We start from the raw sequence: 20,753 nt of genomic DNA, 5'->3' as shown, positions 1-20,753 counted from the left end.
GAGGATTCTGCATGCCACATGGCAACTAAGTCAAAGCATGGAAACTATTGAAGCCATTGAGCCCTAGAGCCTGTGCTCAGTAACAAAAAAAGGCAGCACAATGAGAAGCCTGTGTCCACAGCTAGAGGAGCCCTGCTCACTGCAACTAGAGAAAGACCATGCAGCAATTCAGTGTAGCCAAAAATAAAGAAAGAAATAAGAAGAAAATCACCACAAATCTCCCATTTGCAGATCGGATATGCTGTCATAATGGCTTGTAATGGAATCACAACCAGAAACTTGCCTGAAACAAGTTACCTAGACTCCAGAGTTAGAAAATCTCCATTCTGTCCTATGCATCTCCTTCTATGTATCCAGGTACTGCTAATGGTAAATGTAATGTTAATGCTCACATTCCTTTCTCACAAGAATATGAAGAGGAAAAAAAAGGCCAAATAGTACTAATTCTTCTCAAACCATTTTTTTTATGTTAAGAGATTAAAAATTGTCTACTGGTTCATTTATTTAAAAATAAATTTATGTCTGCTACTGCTAAGTCGCTTCAGTCGTGTCTGACTCTGTGTGACCCCATAGACGGCAGCCTACCAGGCTCCTCCGTCCTTGGGATTACCCAAGGAAGAACGCTGGAGTGGGTTGCCATTACCTTCTCCAATGCATGAAAGTGAAAAATGAAAGTGAAGTCGCTCAGTCATGTCTGACTCTACACGACCCATGGACTGCAGCCCACCAGGCTCCTCCATCCATGGGAGTTTCCAGCAAGAGTACTGGAGTGGGAAATTTATGTCTACCTTCCTCTATTCCCGTTAATTTAGGATCAAGCTTAGTAATATGTTTTAATGACCCACCCAAACAAATAACCTATAAAAAAGAGGGGGGAAAAAATACTTCACATCTTTTTTTTTAATGTAGATCATTTTTAAAGTCTTTATTGAATTTTTTATAATATTATTTTCATTTTATGTTTTGGGTTTTGGCCATGAGGTATGTGGGATCCTAGCTCCTGGATCAGGGATCGAACCCACACCCTTTGCATTGGAAGGCGAAGTCCCAATCGCTGGACCACCAGGGAAGTCTCTGTATTTTCTTATTTTAAAACTCTGTAAAGAGTTTTACAAGAAGACTAGGACCTCTAACTACATGAGGTCATACATTAAGTATATTCATTTCTTACATATATATGACAAACCACACAACCACACTCCAATTGTAAAGCCAAGGGAAAAGGAAAGCTTATCTCACATTCAAAACAAAAGTATACTATATCACATAACTAATCTATTGTTTAACTCTTATCCATAAAAAAGGACTATACACATAAAAATTTGTTTAAGAGTAGTGAGTGAAGAACTCTCTGGGTGGCCAGTGGATAAGGCTCCATGCTTCCAATGCAGGGGGCGCAGGTTCAATTCCTGGTCTGAGGAACTAAGATCCTATATGCCACTCAGTGCAGACAAAGGAGGGGGAAAAAAAAGAGTACTGAATGAAAGAAAGTTAGTGGTTAAATGACTAAAAACCTGCTTCCTATATCCAAATACACAGGTACTGTCAAATCAAAGTGGTGATTATCATGCTAAAAAACAACACTTCAAACTTACAGTCTCTTCCAATTTTCCTCTGAAAAAAACAAAAAATAAAAAAACTAAGTTAAAGTGAAAGTGAAGTCGCTCAGTCGTGTTCGACTCTTTGCGGTCTGCCTGCAATGTGGGAGACCTGGGTTCGATCCCTGGGTCGGGAAGATCCCCGGGAGAAGTAAACGGCAACCCACTCCAGTATTCTTGCCTGGAGAATCCCATGGACAGAGGAGCTTGGTGGGCTACAGTCCATGGGTTGCAGAGTCAGACATGACTGAGCAACTTCACTTCCACTTTCACTTGAAGGCAGAAGGCTCACTTGTACAGTCTCTATGGAAGCAACTATCTCTCAAATGACAAATGTAAATACCCTTTAACGCAGCTATTGCTCCACTAAGAAATTATTCTACACATACCTGAGATGTACACAATTATTCACCACACTCTGTAATCTCAAATGATTAGAAAACAACTAAATGCCCATTCATTGGTAGACTAGGTAAATAAATTATGGTATACTCACACACACAAAAACAAAGCATCGCTAAATATACAACGAAATGATCCCTTAAAAAAAAAAAAACTATTACGGTGATCAGTTATAAGCATAAATTCTATCCCAGTTTTCACTGCAACATTGTTTACAATAGTTAAGATATGGACACAACTTAAGTGTCCATCAACAGATGAATGGATAAAGAAGAAGGGTATACATACAATGGATAACTACTCTGCCATTAAAAACAAGAATGAAGTTTTGCCATTTGTAACAACATGGATGGATTCAGAGGGTATTGTGCTAAGTGAAATAAGTCAGACAGAGAAAGAAAAATACTGTATGATAATACTTACATGTGGAATATAAAAATTAAAACAAACTAATGAATATAAAAAAGAAAAAACCTGACAGTTATGGAGAACAAACTAGTGGTTATCAGTAGGGAGTGGGAAATGGGGAGGAGCAAGGGGGGGTAGGGATTAAGAGGTACAAACTACTACATATAAAAAGAATAATCTAGAAGGGTATATTGTACAACATGGAATATTTTGTAATAATTATAAATGCCATATAATCTTCAAAAAATTTTTATCACTATGTTGCATACCTGAAACTTATATAACATTATAAATCAACTATTCCTCAATAAAAAAATAAATAAACTTTAAAATAAACAAGAACATAAATTTCAGAGTCATACAGATACAGATTTGAAACCTGAGTCTCCCACTTAAAATCTGTGTGCCACCTGGCATGTTAATTTCCGAAAGCTTCAGTTTCCTCATCTATTAAATATGGATATCATTAGTACCATTAGTACTACAAGTTTCTTACGAAGATAAACTGAATAACACACAAAGAGCACTTAGCATAATCTGACACAGTCCACTTCAGTTCAATCACTCAGTCGTGTCCGACTCTTTGCAACCCCATGAATAGCATCACAGCAGGCCTCCCTGTCCATCACCATCTCCCGGAGTTCACTCAGACTCAAGTCCATCGAGTCAGTGATGCCATCCAGCCATCTCATCTTTGGTCATCCCCTTCTCCTCCTGCCCCCAATCCCTCCCAGCATCAGAGTCTTTTCCAATGAGTCAACTCTTCACATGAGGTGGCCAAAGTACTGGAGCTTCAGCTTTAGCATCGTTCCTTCCAAAGAAATCCCAGGGTTGATCTCCTTCAGAATGGACTGGTTGGATCTCCTTGCAGTCCAAGGGATTCTCAAGAGTCTTCTCCAACACCACAGTTCAAAAGCATCAATTCAAAAAAAAAAAAAAAAACGCATCAATTATTTGGCGCTCAGCCTTCTTCACAGTCCAACTCTCATATCCATACATGACTACTGGAAAAACCACAGCCTTGACTAGACGGACCTTAGTCGGCAAAGTAATGTCTCTGCCTTTGAATATGCTATCTAGGTTGGTCATAACTTTTCTTCCAAGGAGTAAGTGTCTTTTAATTTCATGGCTGCAAACACCATCTGCAGTGATTTTGGAGCCCCAAAAAATAAAGTCTGACACTGTTTCCACTGTTTCCCATCTATTTCCCATGAAGTGATGGGACCGGATGCCATGATCTTCGTTTTCTGAATGTTGAGCTTTAAGCCAACTTTTTCACTCTCCTCTTTCACTTTCATCAAGAGGCTTTTTAGCTCCTCTTCACTGTCTGCCATAAGGGTGGTGTCATCTGCATATCTGAGGTTATTGATATTTCTCCCGGCAATCTGGATTCCAGCTTGTGTTTCTTCCAGTCCAGCATTTCTCATGATGTACTCTGCATAGAAGTTAAAAAAGCAGGGTGACAATATACAGCCTTGACGTACTCCTTTTCCTATTTGGAACCAGTCTGTTGTTCCATGTCCAGTTCTAACTGTTGCTTCCTGAACTGCATACAGATTTCTCAAGAGGCAGGTTAGGTGGTCTGGTATTCCCATCTTTTTCAGAATTTTCCATAGTTTATTGTGATCCACACAGTCAAAGGCTTTGGCATAGTCAATAAAGCAGAAATAGATGTTTCTCTGGAACTCTCTTGCTTTTTCCATGATCCAGTGGATGTTGGCAATTTGATCTCTGGTTCCTCTGCCTTTTCTAAAACCAGCTTGAACATCAGGGAGTTCACAGTTCACGTATTGCTGAAGCCTGGCTTGCAGAATTTTGAGAAGTACTTTACTAGCATGTGAGATGAGTGCAATTGTGCGATAGTTTGAGCATTCTTTGGCATTGCCTTTCTTTGGAACTGGAATGAAAACTGACCTTTTCCAGTCCTGTGGCCTCTGCTGAGTTTTCCAAAGTTGCTGGCATATTGAGTGCAGCACTTTCACAGCATCATCTTTCAGGATTTGAAACAGCTCAACTGGAAGTCCATCACCTCCACTCACTTTGTTCGTAGTGATGCTTTCTAAGGTCCACTTGACTTCACATTCCAAGATGTCTGGCTCTAGATTAGAGATCATATCATCATGATTATCTGGGTCATGAAGATCTTTTTTGTACAGTTCTTCCGTGTATTCTTGCCACCTCTTCTTAATATCTTCTGCTTCTCTTAGGTCCATACCATTTCTGTCCTTTATCAAGCCCATCTTTGCATGAAATGTTCCCTTGGTATCTCTAATTTTCTTGAAGAGATCTCTAGTCTTTCCCATTCTGTTGTTTTCCTCTATTTTTTTGCATTGATCGCTGAAGAAGGCTTTCTTATCTCTTCTTGCTATTCTTTGGAACTCTGCATGCAGATGCTTATATCTTTCCTTTTCTCCTTTGCTTTTTGCCTCTTTTCTTTTCACAGCTATTTGTAAGCCCTCCCCAGACCCCCATTTTGCTTTTTTGCATTTCTTTTCCATGGGGATGGTCTTGATCCCTGTCTCCTGTACAATGTCACAAACCTCAGTCCATAGTTCATCAGGCACTCTATCTATCAGATCTAGGCCCTTACATCTATTTCTCACTTCCACTGTATAATCATAAGGGATTTGATTTAGGTCATACCTGAATGGTCTAGCGGTTTTCCCTACTTTCTTCTTCAGTTTAAGTCTGAATTTGGCAATAAGGAGTTCATGATCTGAGCCACCGTCAGCTCCTGGTCTTGTTTTTGCTAACTGTATAGAGCTTCTCCATCTTTGGCTGCAGAGAATATAATCAATCTGATTTCGGTGTTGACCATCTGGTGATGTCCATGGGTAGAGTCTTCTCTTGTGTTGTTGGAAGAGGGTGTTTGCTATGACCAGTGCATTTTCTTGGCAAAACTCTATCACTCTTTGCCCTGCTTCATTCCGCATTCCAAGGCCAAATTTGCCTGTTACTCCAGGTGTTTCTTGACTTCCTACTTTTGCATTCCAATCCCCTATAATGAAAAGGACATCGCTTTTGGGTGTTAGTTCTAAAAGGTCTTGTAGGTCTTCATAAAACCATTCAACTTCAGTTTCTTCAGTGTTACTGGTTGGGGCATAGACTTGGATAACTGTGATATTGAATGGTTTGCCTTGGAGACTAACAGAGATCATTCTGTCGTTTTTGAGATTGCATCCAAGTACTGCATTTCGGACTCTTTTGTTGACCATGATGCCTACTCCATTTCTTCTGAGGGATTCCTGCCCGCAGTAGTAGATATAATGGTCATCCGAGTTAAATTCACCCAATCCAGTCCATTTTAGTTCGTTGATTCCTAGAATGTCGACGTTCACCCTTGCCATCTCTTGTTTGACCACTTTCAAAATCTGACACAAAGGTGCACATTTTACAATGTTAACTATGGTTATAGTTTAATTCTATATAGTAAATCACACAGTTTTTCTAATATACTATATTGACAGCCACAATTTTGAAAGGCAAAAGAACATTAAAGAAACAGGTAAAAATAGACAGAATACATGGATTTACAGAAATCACTGATTAAAAAGTAACTGCCTATACCTCAATGAGAAAACAGTGACTTCTTCACAAATTAAAGATAAAATAATTGTTGCTGGTTGGTATGGTATTATAGTTCTCGTAACACAAACACACAGAAATATTCCTTTCTTGTAGGTAGAATGAGAATCTAAACTCAGAAGCCTCTCAGGGGACATTTTAATAACTTAGTATAATTTAATAATGGAATGGTAGATGAAGTACATCGTTTTAAGACAACTAATGACAGCTAATGATTTCCAATGAAAATGTGAAATTTCCACTGCTATCAAGAGAACAAAAATTAAAGAACTACAATTGATCACAAAACTAACAACTACCTTCTTCTGTGGATGTTTCCTTAGGCTCACAGAGCAAAAAACAAGCACATTAAGAGAACTCCAGTTGGTTTTCCCCCAGGACATGCCTCCAGCGATTAACTACAACGAATCTCAATTGCAGGAATGATATCCACATAGCTAATGAATATGGAACCATAAAGAAGGCTGACCACAGAACTGATGCTTTCAAACTGTGGTGCTGGAGAAGACTCTTGAGAATCCCCTCCATAGCAAGGAGATCAAACCAGTCAGTCCTAAAGAAAATCAACCCTGAATATTCATTAGAAGGACTGATGCTAAAGCTAAAGCTCTAGTACTTTGGCCACCTGATGTAAAGAGCTCACTCACTGGAAAAGACCCTGATACTGGGAAAGATTGAGGGCAAGAGGAAAAGAAGGCATGGCATTACCGACTCAAGGGACATGAGTTTGAGCAAACTCTGAGAGACAGTAAAGGACAGGGAAGCCTGATGTGCTGCAGTTCATGGGGTCACAAAGAGTCAGACATGACTTAGAGACTGAACAACAACTTTTGAAAATATATTACAACTACAGAAATAAGTTTTAAATAAATTTTTGTTCAGATAACATAAAGGCAGAAATTTGTAATAATTTATAAAGCCAGAGGAAAACATCGATTTTAATAGCATAAGATCTAAATACAAGACCCACACTAAATCAGCACCTCAAGAATCAGTTCAGTTCAGATCAGTCGCTCAGCCGTGTCCGACTCTTTGCGACTCCATGAACTGCAGCACACCAGGCTTCCCTGTCCATCACCAACTCCTAGAGCTAGGAGTCTAGCTCATGTCCACCTAGTTGACGCCATCCAACTATCTCAACCTCTATCATCCCCTTCTCCTCCTGCCTTCAATCTTTTCCAGCATCACGGATAAGCACTTTTAAATAACGATATTTCAACTGTTTAATAGAAATTAACCACTGTGTAACTACATGTAAGTAACATGTCAGAGGCAGTAGGATAGCTGCCTGGCTACAAACACAAACACTTACATTTCGAATAGCAAATCTTCAGTTTAATTCCTATGAAAATGGTTAGCAGGTTAAATGATTAAATAAACATTAAAGAGAACTTCAAATCACAGTAAATTTATAATTCTGACAATCTCCAGTACTCACTTAAATCACAAAAGGCCAATCATTTAAGCTAGTAAAGTACAAATGTCTCAAAATGGAGTTTGGCCTCTTGTTGACAATCACCTCAAATTTCCTCTAGTGGCTCAGCAGGTGAGGAATTCATGGAATTCTGGTCTTCAAGGTCTAGTAAGCACTGTGGTTAAACCATCCAGTCAACACCGAGTCATGTGGGGCAAGGCCTATAGATTATCCAACTCCTTTGTTCCCTCCCATATCTTCTTTACTTTGTAACTACCATTACTTCTAAATGGTACAAGAAGATAAACATGAAATTGGTAAATATTATAAATTAGTTATTAGAAATGCAAGGAAAAACTATGGTCAGGAATGTGGTTAAACTGCAGTTTAAATAAAGCTTCTGGATTATCCATGGATTTCTTTTAATCCACATAATCCTCCTCCTGAAGGCATGGATAATCAGGATCGCATTTCCACTCTAGGCAAATGAGCATTTGTCTGGTGGTCTCCCAAGTAGCCAGAGCAGCAGAAGACAAGCTACAGGGCCCAGGACGCGCCAGTCCCTCCTGGGTGTGCAGCAGGGCCTTGTGAACTGCTGGCGTGGGCTCTAACAATACCACAACACAGGGGACTGCCAGATTGACATCCTTTGTTTTGGCAATAGATACTCCCAATTAAAGGGGCAACTGCCAATAACCTTAGGTGACCTACGTTAAATACTTAAGAAAATGAGGAACTATACATTCTTGATGAAGTCCGGGAAAAGATCTACAGCCAGGACTTAGGGGAAGGATTTGTAAAATTTTTTGAGGAAATGAGGGAATTCCTAGATTACTGACTATTTTAGGCTGGAAACAAGAAAGCTACCTTTGCAAAACACTAAAGCTATAAAGATATCACACTTTTCCCTCCAATCCTAGAAAAGTGAATACCTAAAATAACTAAATGCAGAATAAAATGGATAAGCTAGGAAAAAGTGACAATGTTAGAGAGAGAAAAGGGAGAAAAGCTGAGACTTCATAACATAACCCTTCACAAAATTAATCTCTAGTTTACCCTAGCCTACCCTGCAACTGCAGTAAGTGAGAATTCTGGATTTATCGAAGGGAGATGAAAAGATATGTGATGTCATCCATTATGATATTATCACAGACTTAGCCACCAAATTTCTTTGTTAGATGTTCCCTATTGTAACTTGACATTACGGGATTTGCCTCATTTGACAGGTTCCAGAAGTTTTACAATAATTTTTTTTTAATTTAAAGCCTTTGGGGAAAGGAGTACGTCAAGGCTGTATGTTGTCACTCTGCTTCTTTAATTTATATGCAGAGTACACCATGCGAAATGCCAGGCTGGGTGAAGCACAAGCTGGAATCAAGATTGCCAGAAGTATAGACGACCTTGGATAGAAGAGAAGGCAAACTAAAGAGCCTCTTGATAAAGGTGAAAGAGAGTGAAAAAACTGGCTTAAAACATTCAAAAAACTAAGATCATGGCATCCAGTCCCATAGCTTCCTGACAAATAGATGTGAAAAAGTGGCAACAGTAACAGATTTTATTTTCTTGGGCTCCAAAATCACTGCAGAAATGAAAAGATGCTTGCTCCTTGGAAGAAAAGCTCTGACCAACCTAGACAGCATATTAAAAAGTGGAGACATCACTTTACCGACAAAGGTCCATATAGTCAAAGCTACGGTTTTTTTCAGTAGTCACGTAGGGATGTGAGAGCTGGACCATAAAGAAGGCTGAGCGCTGAAGAATTGATGCTTTCAAACTGTGGTGCTGGAGAAGCCTCTTGAGAGTCCCTTGGACTACAAGGAGTTCAAACCAGTCAATCCTAAAGGAAATCAGTCCTGAATATTCATTGGAAGGAGTGATGTTAAAGCTGAAGCTCCAATACTTTGGCCATCTGATGCAAAGAGCCAGCCAATTGGAAAAGACCCTGATGCTGAGAAAGATTGAGGGCAGGAAGAGAAGGGGACGACAGAAGATGAGATGGTTGGATGGCATCACAGACTTAATGGACATGAGTTTGAGCAAACTCGGGGACATAGTAAAGGACAAGGAAGCCTGGCATGCTACAGTTCAAGAGGTCGAAAAGAGTCACACATGACTTACAGACTGAACAACAATAGAACATTCCTCCATCTACAAAGTTTAGTACTTTTTCTAAAAGAATACCAACAATTACGTTGATCAATTATCCACTTATTCCAAGTTCTAACCTTTTCTTGCCATGAGAAATATTCTGTTTAGAAAAAAAGAACAGTAAGGCCAAGTGTTAAAAAGGAAAGCAGTGGGCTCCCTGGTGGTTCAGAGGTAAAGAATCTACCTGCTGATGCAGGAGAGGCTGATTTGATCCCTAATCAAGGGAGATCCCATATGCCATGGTGCAGCTGAGCCCATGTGCCACAACTGTTAAGCCTGTGCTCTAGAGCCCAGGAGCCGAGACCACTGGGCCCACATGCTGCAACTACATGCCCTCAAGCCTGTGCGCCACAACAGGACAAGCCACAGCAATGAGAAGCCCACAACTAGAAAGCAGCCCTCACTTGCAACTAGAGAAAAGCCAGTGCAGCAATGAAGACCCAGCACAGCCCCAAAAGAAATTAATGTTTTTATTTTAATGAAGGGGAATTGACTGCAAAGGGGTAACATGAGAGAATTCTTTGGGGTGTTGAAATTATTCTGTACACTGTTAGTGGTAGTTACAGAAATCTAGGCAGAAAAATATTTTTTAAAAACGATTTAAAAAAAGTAAAAGAAAGTAAAAAACAATCTAAGTATGTGTTAAAACTCATAGGACTGCACATGAAAATGTTTTTGCAAAATTTTTAAAGTTCAATGTCACTCTCCTTTTAAAAATGTCCTCTTACTTGAAAAAATCTAGTAACTCAGAAAAAGAAAGGTCTAAATTAGACATATGCAATCTGCAGTATCAAAGCAACTGGTAGGTAACACACTACACACCCAACCATACATCTAATTCCTTTCATTTTTCTCTCTCAACTAGAAGCTTGTGACTCAGGATTATTTAACCTGGAGATGATAACATAAAGGTTACCATGATATATGAGAGATCAACTTTAAAAGGAAGTACAGGCATTTCCCTGTTGGTCAGGTGGCTAACATTCCGTGCTCCCAACACAGGGGGCCTGGGTTCAATCCCTGGTCAGGGAATTAGATCCCACATGCCTCAACTAAGTTTGCATGCTTCAGTTAAAGGTCCCACATGTCACAACTAAGAGCCAGCACAGCCAAATAAAAATATAATTAATTAAAAAAAAAAAAAGGAAGTACACCAGTTTAGAGTCACTCCAAAAGGTAAAGCTGGACTGATTGAGTGGCTGGAAAATCCAGAGAGTCAGACCTTGATTATGAGAAGTAGAAAGGCCTCTTCAAGAAAGAATTAGTATCCTCTCACAAAAAGTGTCCCAGACTACCAAAGATACATAGACATTCCTTAGAAAAATAGCCCATACAAATCAGGGAATGCAGAGAAGGCAGAGGGAAAAATAATCCAAAGTGTCAAAGTTTGGAGATGTAGGTGAGAAGGTAAAAGAAGTAAGAAAAGAATTTGTCCCACCCAAGCCTGAAAATCTATAATGCTCTCCTCTACCTTCCTTTTCTTTTTCTCTACTGAATGTTCAATATTATTCCTCTTATCTAGGATTTCCTTATCCAACATATCTTTTTCCTATTATCTACTCTGACAATGGAATTCTACACTTTGATTTTTCCATACCCTTCTTTCTTCACAAACCTGCTAGGCCGTTTTAAGGGCTTCAGTCTCAGGCAGGGGGGAAACCCTAAATTATTAATATTTGCCTCTTTCTACAACATGACAAAGCTTGCAAGTGAGCAGTTAACAGAAGACAAATGATAGAGATTTATCTCCAAGATATGCTAGGATACAACTGAATCAAATAGTTCAGAGGAAACACATAAATGCACATAGGCAGGGTAGGGGGAGTCTCACATTAAAATATATATATATATAATGCAACTGAAACAAAAATGCCTGTTCTCTAAAAGTTTCAACTGCTACCCTACACAATCTGGTATGCAATACTGGATTAAAGTACCACATTCTACAGAACCAGTTCCCTCCAGTCAAGACCAAAATTTAATGCTTCTAAAGAACAAAACAAGGCTGAAAAGCTTGCTTGGTTTCTTATTCACAAAAATACTAATGATCCAGTATACAATGGACAAAATCCACATTTGTTCTTGCTATCAATGGCTTGACGTCTAAATGCTTAGTCTTTTCAGGAGGTGCAGTATCTTAATGAAGACTGAGAGAAGAAGGATACCGAATAGAATAATTCTACGCCCTGTGATTACTTCCTCATTTGCACAAACCTGGGACAAAAAAAAAAAGATCGTGTGTTCAATACATGTTATACTTGGAATTAGAAGATTTTATAATGTATTTCATTCATACATTCATCCATTCAATAATAGTTAAATCTTCCAGATACTATTCTGCTTACTGAGAAAACCTCAGGGCAGAAAAAGTTCCTTCCATCAGAGAGCATATAATATGTTGGAGCGAAAAGACCACAAACAAATGAACAAGGAAATAAACAAGATAATTAGTTGATAACGCAGGAAAAGAGTTGGGTTTATTTTTTAGTGTAATAAGTCACTGGAGCAGGAAAGTAAGGAAAGTTCACTCTGACTGCTGTCTGCAAATGGACTGTAGGAGAACAAGGTCAGGGGCAAGGAGACCAGTTAGGAAGCTACTAACCAGGAAGAACTGGAGTGGTGGCAATAAAAATAAACATGGACTTCCCTGGTGGCCCAGTGGATGACAGTTTGCCGGCCCATACAGAGGACACGGGTTCGATTTCTGCTCTGGGAGGATTCCACATGCCATGGAGCAACTGGGTCTGAGCTACAACTACTGAAGCCCATGTACCTAGAACCCATGCTCCACAAGAAGAGAAGCCACCATAATAAGAAGGCCGAGCACCACAACAAAGACAAGCCCCCGCTCACCGCAACTAGAGCAAGCCCAAGCAAAGCAATGAAGATCCAGTGCAGCCAAAAATAATTAATAAAAATAAATAAAATAGAGCTGGCTTCATTTTTAGTAAATAAATAAAAATAAAACAAATATATCTTGAAGGCAAAATCAACAGGGTTTGCTCTGGGTGATGGAGGAGCAGTAAGGCAAAGTGATGAATTAAGGATGACCACAATTCAATTTTTTTTTTTTAATTTTAATTTAAAAACACAAAAAAGGATGACCATCAGGGTGGTCCAGTGGTTAAGAATCAGCCTTCCAATTCAGGGGATGCAGGTTCAATCCCTGATCAGGAAACAAAGATTCCACATGTTTCAGGGCAACTGAATCAGCATGCCAAAACTAGAGAGCTGCAATTAGAAAAGCCTTTGAGCCACAACAAAGACTCAGGGCAGCCAAAATTTAAGAAAGAAAAGAAAGAATGACCACCAGATTTTTCACTTAAGTAGATGGAAGAGGGGGCAGACGGGTGCTCTTATGAAATCCAGACTGCTGGAGAAGGAATAGCTTGAAGAATGAAAATCAAGAGCTCCACTTTGAACACGTCAATTTTACGATAGACAAATGGAGTGAAGATGTATAGGCAGGTAGAAGAAATCTGAAGGTCAGGGCTGGAGATAAAAATCTGAAGAGTCCACAGCACAGTGGTAGTATTTAAACCACCAGACAGGATGAGATCACCCAGAGAGAAGTGGAAAAAAGGAGAGAGAGATGGGCTTGGATGCCCTGAGGCATTAGGATGTTCAGAATTCGGTAAGAGAAGAAAAAGTCAACAGAAGAGATAAAGAGAAAGAAAACCATAAAAATGTAGTATCCTGGAAGGTTCCTTTATATAATGATTCTCTAATGAACCACAACCCTCCCAAATCCTGGCCACAGAGACTCTCAAATTCTGTAAACAAAAACTGAGGCCCAAAAATACAGGTGGCCTCCCAAAGTCCCAGATATTTGGGACCCAGAACCAGTCTTCCCTGGTGGCTCAGTGGTAAAGAATTCACCTGTCAACCTCTGCCAATGCAGGGGATGCCGGTTCAATCCCTGGGTTGAGAAGATACCATGGAGAAAGAAATGGCAAGATATTCTAGTATTTTTACCCGGAAAATCCTAGGGATAGAGGAGTCTGGCGGGCTACAGTCCAAGGGGTCACAAAAAGTCAACTTAGCGACTAAACAATAATCAGCTCTAAGAACCAAGATGTGACTTTCGACCTTTTCGCAGTGACTAGTAGTGCTTTTTACTGTTCGGTTCATCAGTGAAACAGGGAAGGTCTTAATTTAGGAAGAACAACAATTAGACTACAAGGAAGTACCTAATTTAGATTACAAGGTTAATTTTAATTTTTTCTATATATTTTGTTTACAGTCACAAAGCAAGTTGGATCAAAAACCTTTCTGGACAGTCTCTAAGAAAAGTAGGAAATACAGACAAGAGGGGCAAGATGGAAATAAATCAAAACCCAACTCAATTTTCTCCACCTCTAAAATACTCTCTGAAGGCAGAAGACCCTCAGGATGGGAATCAGAGATTGCACAACAAAGTTTTCGGTTTCAACCATTTTTCCTTTGGTGAATAAAATTTCAGTTCTAAAGTTTAAGATTTTAACTTTGTTCCACACTTGCCTTCTGAAACTAAGTGAAGATCTTTATCCTGACCACCCTCTCCGATTCTACATTATCATCACTTAAGCAGTTCTTTTACCATAAAAATCTTAACAGTGTAACCTAAAAATCCCCAAATGATTAATGAACTGCTGAGAATTCTGACTCGTTGGCGATGATTTTATTAGGACTCATATTTTCAAACATCCATTCAGTGCTTCAAAATAAGTACTCATCTAATTTAATTATGATGACTTCACCAGACAGTAACACTGCCCACAATGATGTTTACAAAACCACTTGTCACTCCCTTCGTGTATGTAGCAATGCAGAAAAAGAAGCCTGTTTCCATATTCTTCTGTTTATACTCTGTAACAAGTGACAGAGTTTAAGTGGCACTTAAGATTTTAAACAGCAAAGCACTTCAAGTTTAACGCGTCCCACCATCTTGCATCCGAAGAGAATGGTAAATTCGCTCAGTTTTATTTCAGCAGCAATCCCCATTCAGTACCTGAGACAGGTATTCCAAGAAAGCCTTCGCAAAAAAATAAAGGAGAGAGACTCCAAGATCTTAGCTACTGTTAAGACAACAGGCTCTAACATTAAGCAACTTCAGTAGAGGTTACTGTAACATCAAAGCACTTCGGAAATAAGCGTGCCCCCCAAAAGTACACCAGCAACCAGGTATCAGAAACAGTTAACAAGGTAAGATGCTTCAGGAGTTACCCCTGATAGCCACCCACTGATCCAGCACTCCCTGTTCGGTCACGCACATCACCCTGTGCTAGCTTCACAACAACCCGGGTGAAGTTCGTGTAATTATTCCCTCTAACAAATCCGGATACCCAGATTCAAGGCCCCAGGACTGGTCACCAGAGGCTCTGGGATCTGAAAACACCACCCTATCCCAACAGTCCAGGAACCCCGGCCCTAAAATACACTGCGCAAAAAGGCATCTGAGAGTCGGCAGCTCGCTGGTGTCCGCAGAGACGCAGGGAAAGAGGACGCCGCCTCTCCGCAGACGCCCCTCTTGAAAGCGACTCAAACCGCCGGCAGACCGGGGCGCCCGGCCGCGTCCCTGCCGCCCAGAGGCCGGGGAGCGCCGCTCACCTTGGAGAGCCCGGGAGGCCGCAGGCGAGCCAGGCGCCCCCTCGGGCCGGCGAGCGGCTGTCCGCGGCGCCAGCAGGAAGCGTGGCGCGGGCACCCCAGTCGCCGGCGCCGCAGGCTGTGGCGGGCAAGAGCGCGCCCGCGGCCCGCGCGGGGGCACCTCAGAGGCCCGCCGCGACCGCGCCGCGCCTCAGCCGTGCCGCATCCGGGTCCCGCGCCGCGGCACTCACCTGCTCAGCGCTCCGCCGTCGCCGCCGCCCGCTCTCAGCTCCTGGTGCGCGTTCAGCAGACCAGGCCGCCGCAACCTTCCAGCTGCGGCGCCCCCATCCCCGTCTCTCTCAATCGCCGACCGCCTGCCCCGCGCGGCGCTACACCAGCCCGCCGCCCACTGCCATGGCAAGCTCCGCCGCCGCCGTACCGACCGACGGAGCACGCGCGCGACGCCGCCGTGCCCGCGCGCGCGCGCGCGCGCCTCCCCGCCCCACCTCCCAGCAGCCCTCGCCCCGCCCCACGCGCCGCTCCGGCCAATCCCCGATCTGCGGTCCGGGCCGGGCCGCGCCGGTCCCAGCTGGGAGGAGAGTTAGGCGGAACCCGCGCCTCTTTCTCCACCGCTGCCCGCCCTGTGGCGGTGGTGCTCTGTGGCCGTTCTTCTCTTTGCGGCTCTGGGAGGACTTGCTATCGGGAATTCCCAGCAAGCTACTTTCAGGAGAGACCCAGCACCTGCCTCGACCTTCGCAGCCACCTCCGAGAGATTCCTCTGTTCCTACGTTTACTTGCCGGCTTTCTCTTCTCAATCGCTGGCCCCAGTTCTGCGACTTTGAACCGATTGCTAGGTTCCTGGGTACGCACTTTGCTTTTCCCTCTCCGGCTCTATCATTCCTGTTCTGCGGGTTGGGGATGTTAGGTCGGCCTCCCAGCCGCTGACCCTTCAATCCCTGCATTGGCCAGCAGAGCAAAAGTTCAGCCTTTCAAGCCCAGGATTCTTTTTCTGTGTGCTCATTTTTTTTGCGATAACAACCAGCCTTTATCTGCAAAGCCTTACAGTTTACCCAGCTCTCTTCGCATACCTTATCTCCTGTTATCTTTTGACCTCAACTGGGAAATTTCATGGTTCTCTTTCTTAATGGCTCACTTGAATTTCTTACTGAAAACCAAAATTTTAACTTACTGTAAAGGTACTCTGTTGTAAAGTTGTGTAATAATAGCTCAGGTAAACAGTCCAGTAGTCTGGGATGAAATCTCAAGTAAACCTAATATTAAAGCAAAGGTGACATACAAGCCAGTGATAAAAGAATAGTTTATTTGATCAGTGATCCTGATTTAATTGCTTCATAAGTAGTCAAATCTAGAGGCATGCCATATTCCAAAATTAGGTTCCAGAAGAGATAGACATAAAAATATACAAAACAGACAAATTTTTTAAAAGAATAGTAATATAACTTTAGTGAGGGGAAACGTTAAGACAGGAAGCCCAGACTCATCCTGCCCCCCAAAAAAATAGCTAAATACTTTGCAAGTTTTGCATGAAATCACACTAAGACAAGTTCTTTATAAAAGAAATAAATAGATGGAGTAGAACTGCACCAAACATGGCAAACACACTATATCTCTAACATAGGTGAGTCCCTCTAAGTGGATAGGCTACCCATTCCAGTGTTCTTGGCCTTCTTTTGTGGCTCTGCTGGTCAAGAATCTGCCTGCAATGTGGGAGGCCTGGGTTCAATCCTTTGGTTGGGAAGATTCCCTGGAGAAGGGAAAGGCTACCCACTCCAGTATTCTGGCCTAGAGAATTCCATGGGCTGTATAGTCCATGGGGTCACAAAGAGTTGGACACGACTGAGTGACTTTAAATAAAAGAAAATTTGGCTTTTTAAAAGTCCACTTGAAGTGAAGTGAAAGTTGCTCAGTCCTGTCTTTGCGACCCCATGGACTATAGCCTTTCCCTTCTCCAGGAGATGTTCCCAACCCAGGGATCAAACCAGGGTCTCCTGCATCTTTGGCAGATTCTTTACCAACTGAGCTAACAGGAAAGTTTTTATAATACAGGCAACATGTATAAGCAGGCAATTAATGGATGAGAAGATCCAAATGATTCATTAAAAAGATGCTTATTTCACTAATATTCATGGTAAAGCAAATTAAAACAGTAATCCATTTTTCACTCATTAGATTGGCCAGCATTAACAAGACCAATCAATACTACTTGGGGAAACAAGCTCTGATGGGACTGTAAGTTGCCACAAACTTTCTAGGAGTAATCTGTTGAAATTTAAATACATATACTTATTCAAGGACCAAGAAATACATGAACTCCACCCTATTGAAAAATTAAAACACTAGTTACAAGGATGGGATCCAAGGATGCTGTGGCAGGTCAAATGTTGGCCCTCCAAAAGATTTGTCCGCAGGAACCTGGGAACATAGCCTTTCTGGAGAAAGGATTTTTACAGATGTAATTAAGGAGTTGCTGCTGCTGCTGCGTCGCTTCAGTTGTGTTCGACTCTGTGCGACCCCTTAGACAGCAGCCCACCAGGCTCCCCCGTCCCTGGGATTCACCAGGCAAGAACACTGGAGTAGGTTGCCATTTCCTTCTCCAATGCATGAACGTGAAAAGTGAAAGTGAAGTCTCAGTCGTGTCCAACTCTTAGCGACCCCATGGACTGCAGCCTACCAGGCTTCTCTGTCCATTGGATTTTCCAGGCAAGAGTACTGGAGTGGGGTGCCACTGCCTTCTCCAATTAAGGAGTTAAGGATCTCGAAATGAGATCATCCACATTTGGGGGTGGGTCCTAAATTCAATGACAGTCATCCTTTCAAGAGAAAGAGAAAGATTTGAGATAGAGACAGGGAGATAAAGGGGATGTAAAGAATGAGGCAGAATTGGAGTAATGCACATAGAAGCTAAAGAATGCCAAGGATTGCTGGCAGCTTCCATAAGCTAGGAGAAGACCACAGAACAGATCCACAGAGCTAACACCTTGATTTCAGACTTTGGAATTCCAGAAACTGGAGAGAATAAATTCTGTTGTTTTAAGCCACCCAGTTTGTGGTAATTGTTAAAGTTGCCAAAGGAAATTAATACAGATGCTTATTGTGTTACTTGAAGTGCAAAAGAAACACAAACTAGGAACGATGTGATTGTCCATTGGTAGTGGAATACACGTACCAATTGTACTGTCTCCCTTCTATGCAATATTTTACAGCATTGAAAATGAGTTACAAAAAAAAAAGAAAAGAAAATGAGTTACACCTATCTGTATTGACCCAAAGGGATCCCCATGATATATTGCTAAAGTGGAAAATGCAAACTGAAGACTGATAAAGAATGCTATGATCCTATTAGTATATTGCTGACCATTTATAGATATTTTCCTGTGGCCATAGAGAAACAGGTGGAAAACTTTAGACTAAGCTGATCACTGGATAGTTCAGAGGACTGAAGAAGAGGGGTTAGGTGGGAGGGAGTTATCTTTTCCTTTAAAGATATCTGATATCTTATTGTTAAAACCATTGTATGTTTTATCTTAGTCCTTTAGTAAGTAGAGCTTTAAAGGAAAAAAGCAACGTGTGACTAGTTTTTAAATCATGATTAAAGTTGTGAATCTAAAGAAAAGGTTTTCTCCAGATTTTAGAAGATTCAAATGTCCCACATGACCCCCACTCCCCCACTACTGAGTATTGAGTTATGTGTTCAGTATATGATCTTTTGGTGTTTGGGGAGGTGTTTCACCCGTGTTTTCCTTCTTCTTGCTTATGAGTACTTCCTTCTGAGTATTTCTTAGGCTCACAAAAAATTATTTTTCTGTTTAGAATTTGAGTGCTTTTCATTTTATAATACAATGGAACTTTATACATCTTATAATGTACAACAGAATACACAGAAGTCTCTTTCGGCTATGAATCTCTTCACACACAACCAAAGTTGTCGGTTTCTTGAGCATCTTTCTGAAAGTATTGTATGAATATATAACCAAGTACAGGTATACGTCCCCATTTTTTCACACCTATGGAAGAGTTTGATTCATGCTTGGTTTTTTTTGTTGTTTTTTTTCACATAATATCTAGCAGGTTGTTTCATATCAGTGCTTATAGAGTTTATGTATTCTTTTACAATTTTACTGCTATATAAAATACAAAACAAACTGCCCATATCATAAAATTTTCACAAACAGAACACACCTGAAAAAAAAAGAACACACCTGTATAACAACTTCTCAAATCAATAGAGAACACGACAAAATATCTCAGAACACACTTGTGATCCTTTTCAGTCACTGCCCTTCTCCCGGGCTAACTACAGTCTCAGCTTCTATCACTAGAGATTCCTATTTCCTGTTTTTGAACTTTAATTAAATAGATTCACACAGTGTGTGCTTCTTTTGCTCTACATTTCCTCTACATTGTTTTGATATTCATACAGTACTGCATGTAACTGTATTTTGCTCATTCTCGTTGTGATACAATATTTCATTGTATCTGCATTCTATTTTCTTGTTCCATTGTAAGGATATACTCTATATTTATCTGGCCCCTTATTGATAGATATTTTTAGACTACTTCCAGTCTTTTGATGTACAAATAATGCTGTAATGAACAACCTTGAATCTATATCATTTTGTACATATGCAAGTGTAACTACAGAATAAATCCCTAGAAGTAGACTTATTGGGTCAATAGGTATTGGTATTTGTAATTTTGAAGGATATTGCCAAATTACCCTCTCTGTGAAATGTACCCTTTACACTCCCACCACCAGAATATCTGAGAGTTAATTTTCTTAGAATTTTAGAGCTTGGAGCTTGGGAGACTCAGAAATTACATTGTATACCATACTCATCTTACACAGAGAGAAATCTAAGCCCTTAAAGGTGAGCAGACTTACACAAAGCCCTATAAAGTTATTTATCATCCCCAAATTCTGAAGGAGGAGGCATGAAAGCTGGTCTTGCATATCAGAGAGAGCCGATAAAGCCACAAACATCCTGCCCACAGTGCCTGGCCTGCTGCCTCTGTCTCCCCTCCTCTTCCCCAACTGCCTTCAAAGACCACTTCAAAAAGACCTAGCCTCCCCCCTACAAATACACACACACTCACCAGGGCCACCAACCATGGGAGGAAGGGGACAGAAAGTGAAAGGCAGTGGAGAACAGAGAGGACTCAGGGGGAACCAGACCCCGCATGCTTCCAGAAAGCAAAGTAAGAAAGAGCTAAACAAGGCTTTGAACAGAAATTCAGTAAAACAGTTATACCCGTGAGCACACTCATACACATACACAAGTCATAACTGAATTATATGATAGTGTACAACTGCAAAAATAATGAAGCATTTCTATATGAAGTGATGAAGAACAATCTCTAAAATACTATTTTATGAAGTAGGCAAGATGCAGAACAGTAAAGTCTGCAAGTATCTGTATATGCATAGATTATTATCAGAAAGACACAAGAAACTAACAGTGGTTGCCTTGGAAAAGGAGAACTAGAGATTGGGAAACCAGAGTGGAAGGGAGAATTAGTTCTTATGGTTACTGTCTTTTATGCTCTTTGAAATTTTTATCATGCTCATATATAACCTATTATATAGTTATAAATAGACACATAAATATATATAT

At 41.0% G+C, this 20,753-nt stretch overlaps 1 protein-coding gene across 3 annotated transcripts in view; it reads right to left on the bottom strand.

Moving 5' to 3' along the window:
* The window catches only part of PIK3CB (phosphatidylinositol-4,5-bisphosphate 3-kinase catalytic subunit beta), a 184,225-nt gene extending 168,645 nt beyond the window's left edge, over positions 1-15,580 (bottom strand). For 2 of the 3 annotated variants that reach the window (XM_004003302.6, XM_042236388.2), the window contains exon 1: positions 15,372-15,580. The gene's annotated coding sequence lies outside the window, so the exon portion shown is untranslated. Of the gene's footprint in view, positions 1-15,144; positions 15,305-15,371 lie in introns of those variants that run through there. The other variant, XM_042236387.2, reaches the window with a different exon arrangement.
* Positions 15,581-20,753: the final 5,173 nt, after the last annotated feature.

This window comes from Ovis aries, chromosome 1 (genome assembly GCF_016772045.2).
Source record: "Ovis aries strain OAR_USU_Benz2616 breed Rambouillet chromosome 1, ARS-UI_Ramb_v3.0, whole genome shotgun sequence".
Classification (NCBI taxonomy): Eukaryota; Metazoa; Chordata; class Mammalia; order Artiodactyla; family Bovidae; genus Ovis; species Ovis aries.
This window is presented reverse-complemented; position numbering and strand designations above follow the sequence as displayed.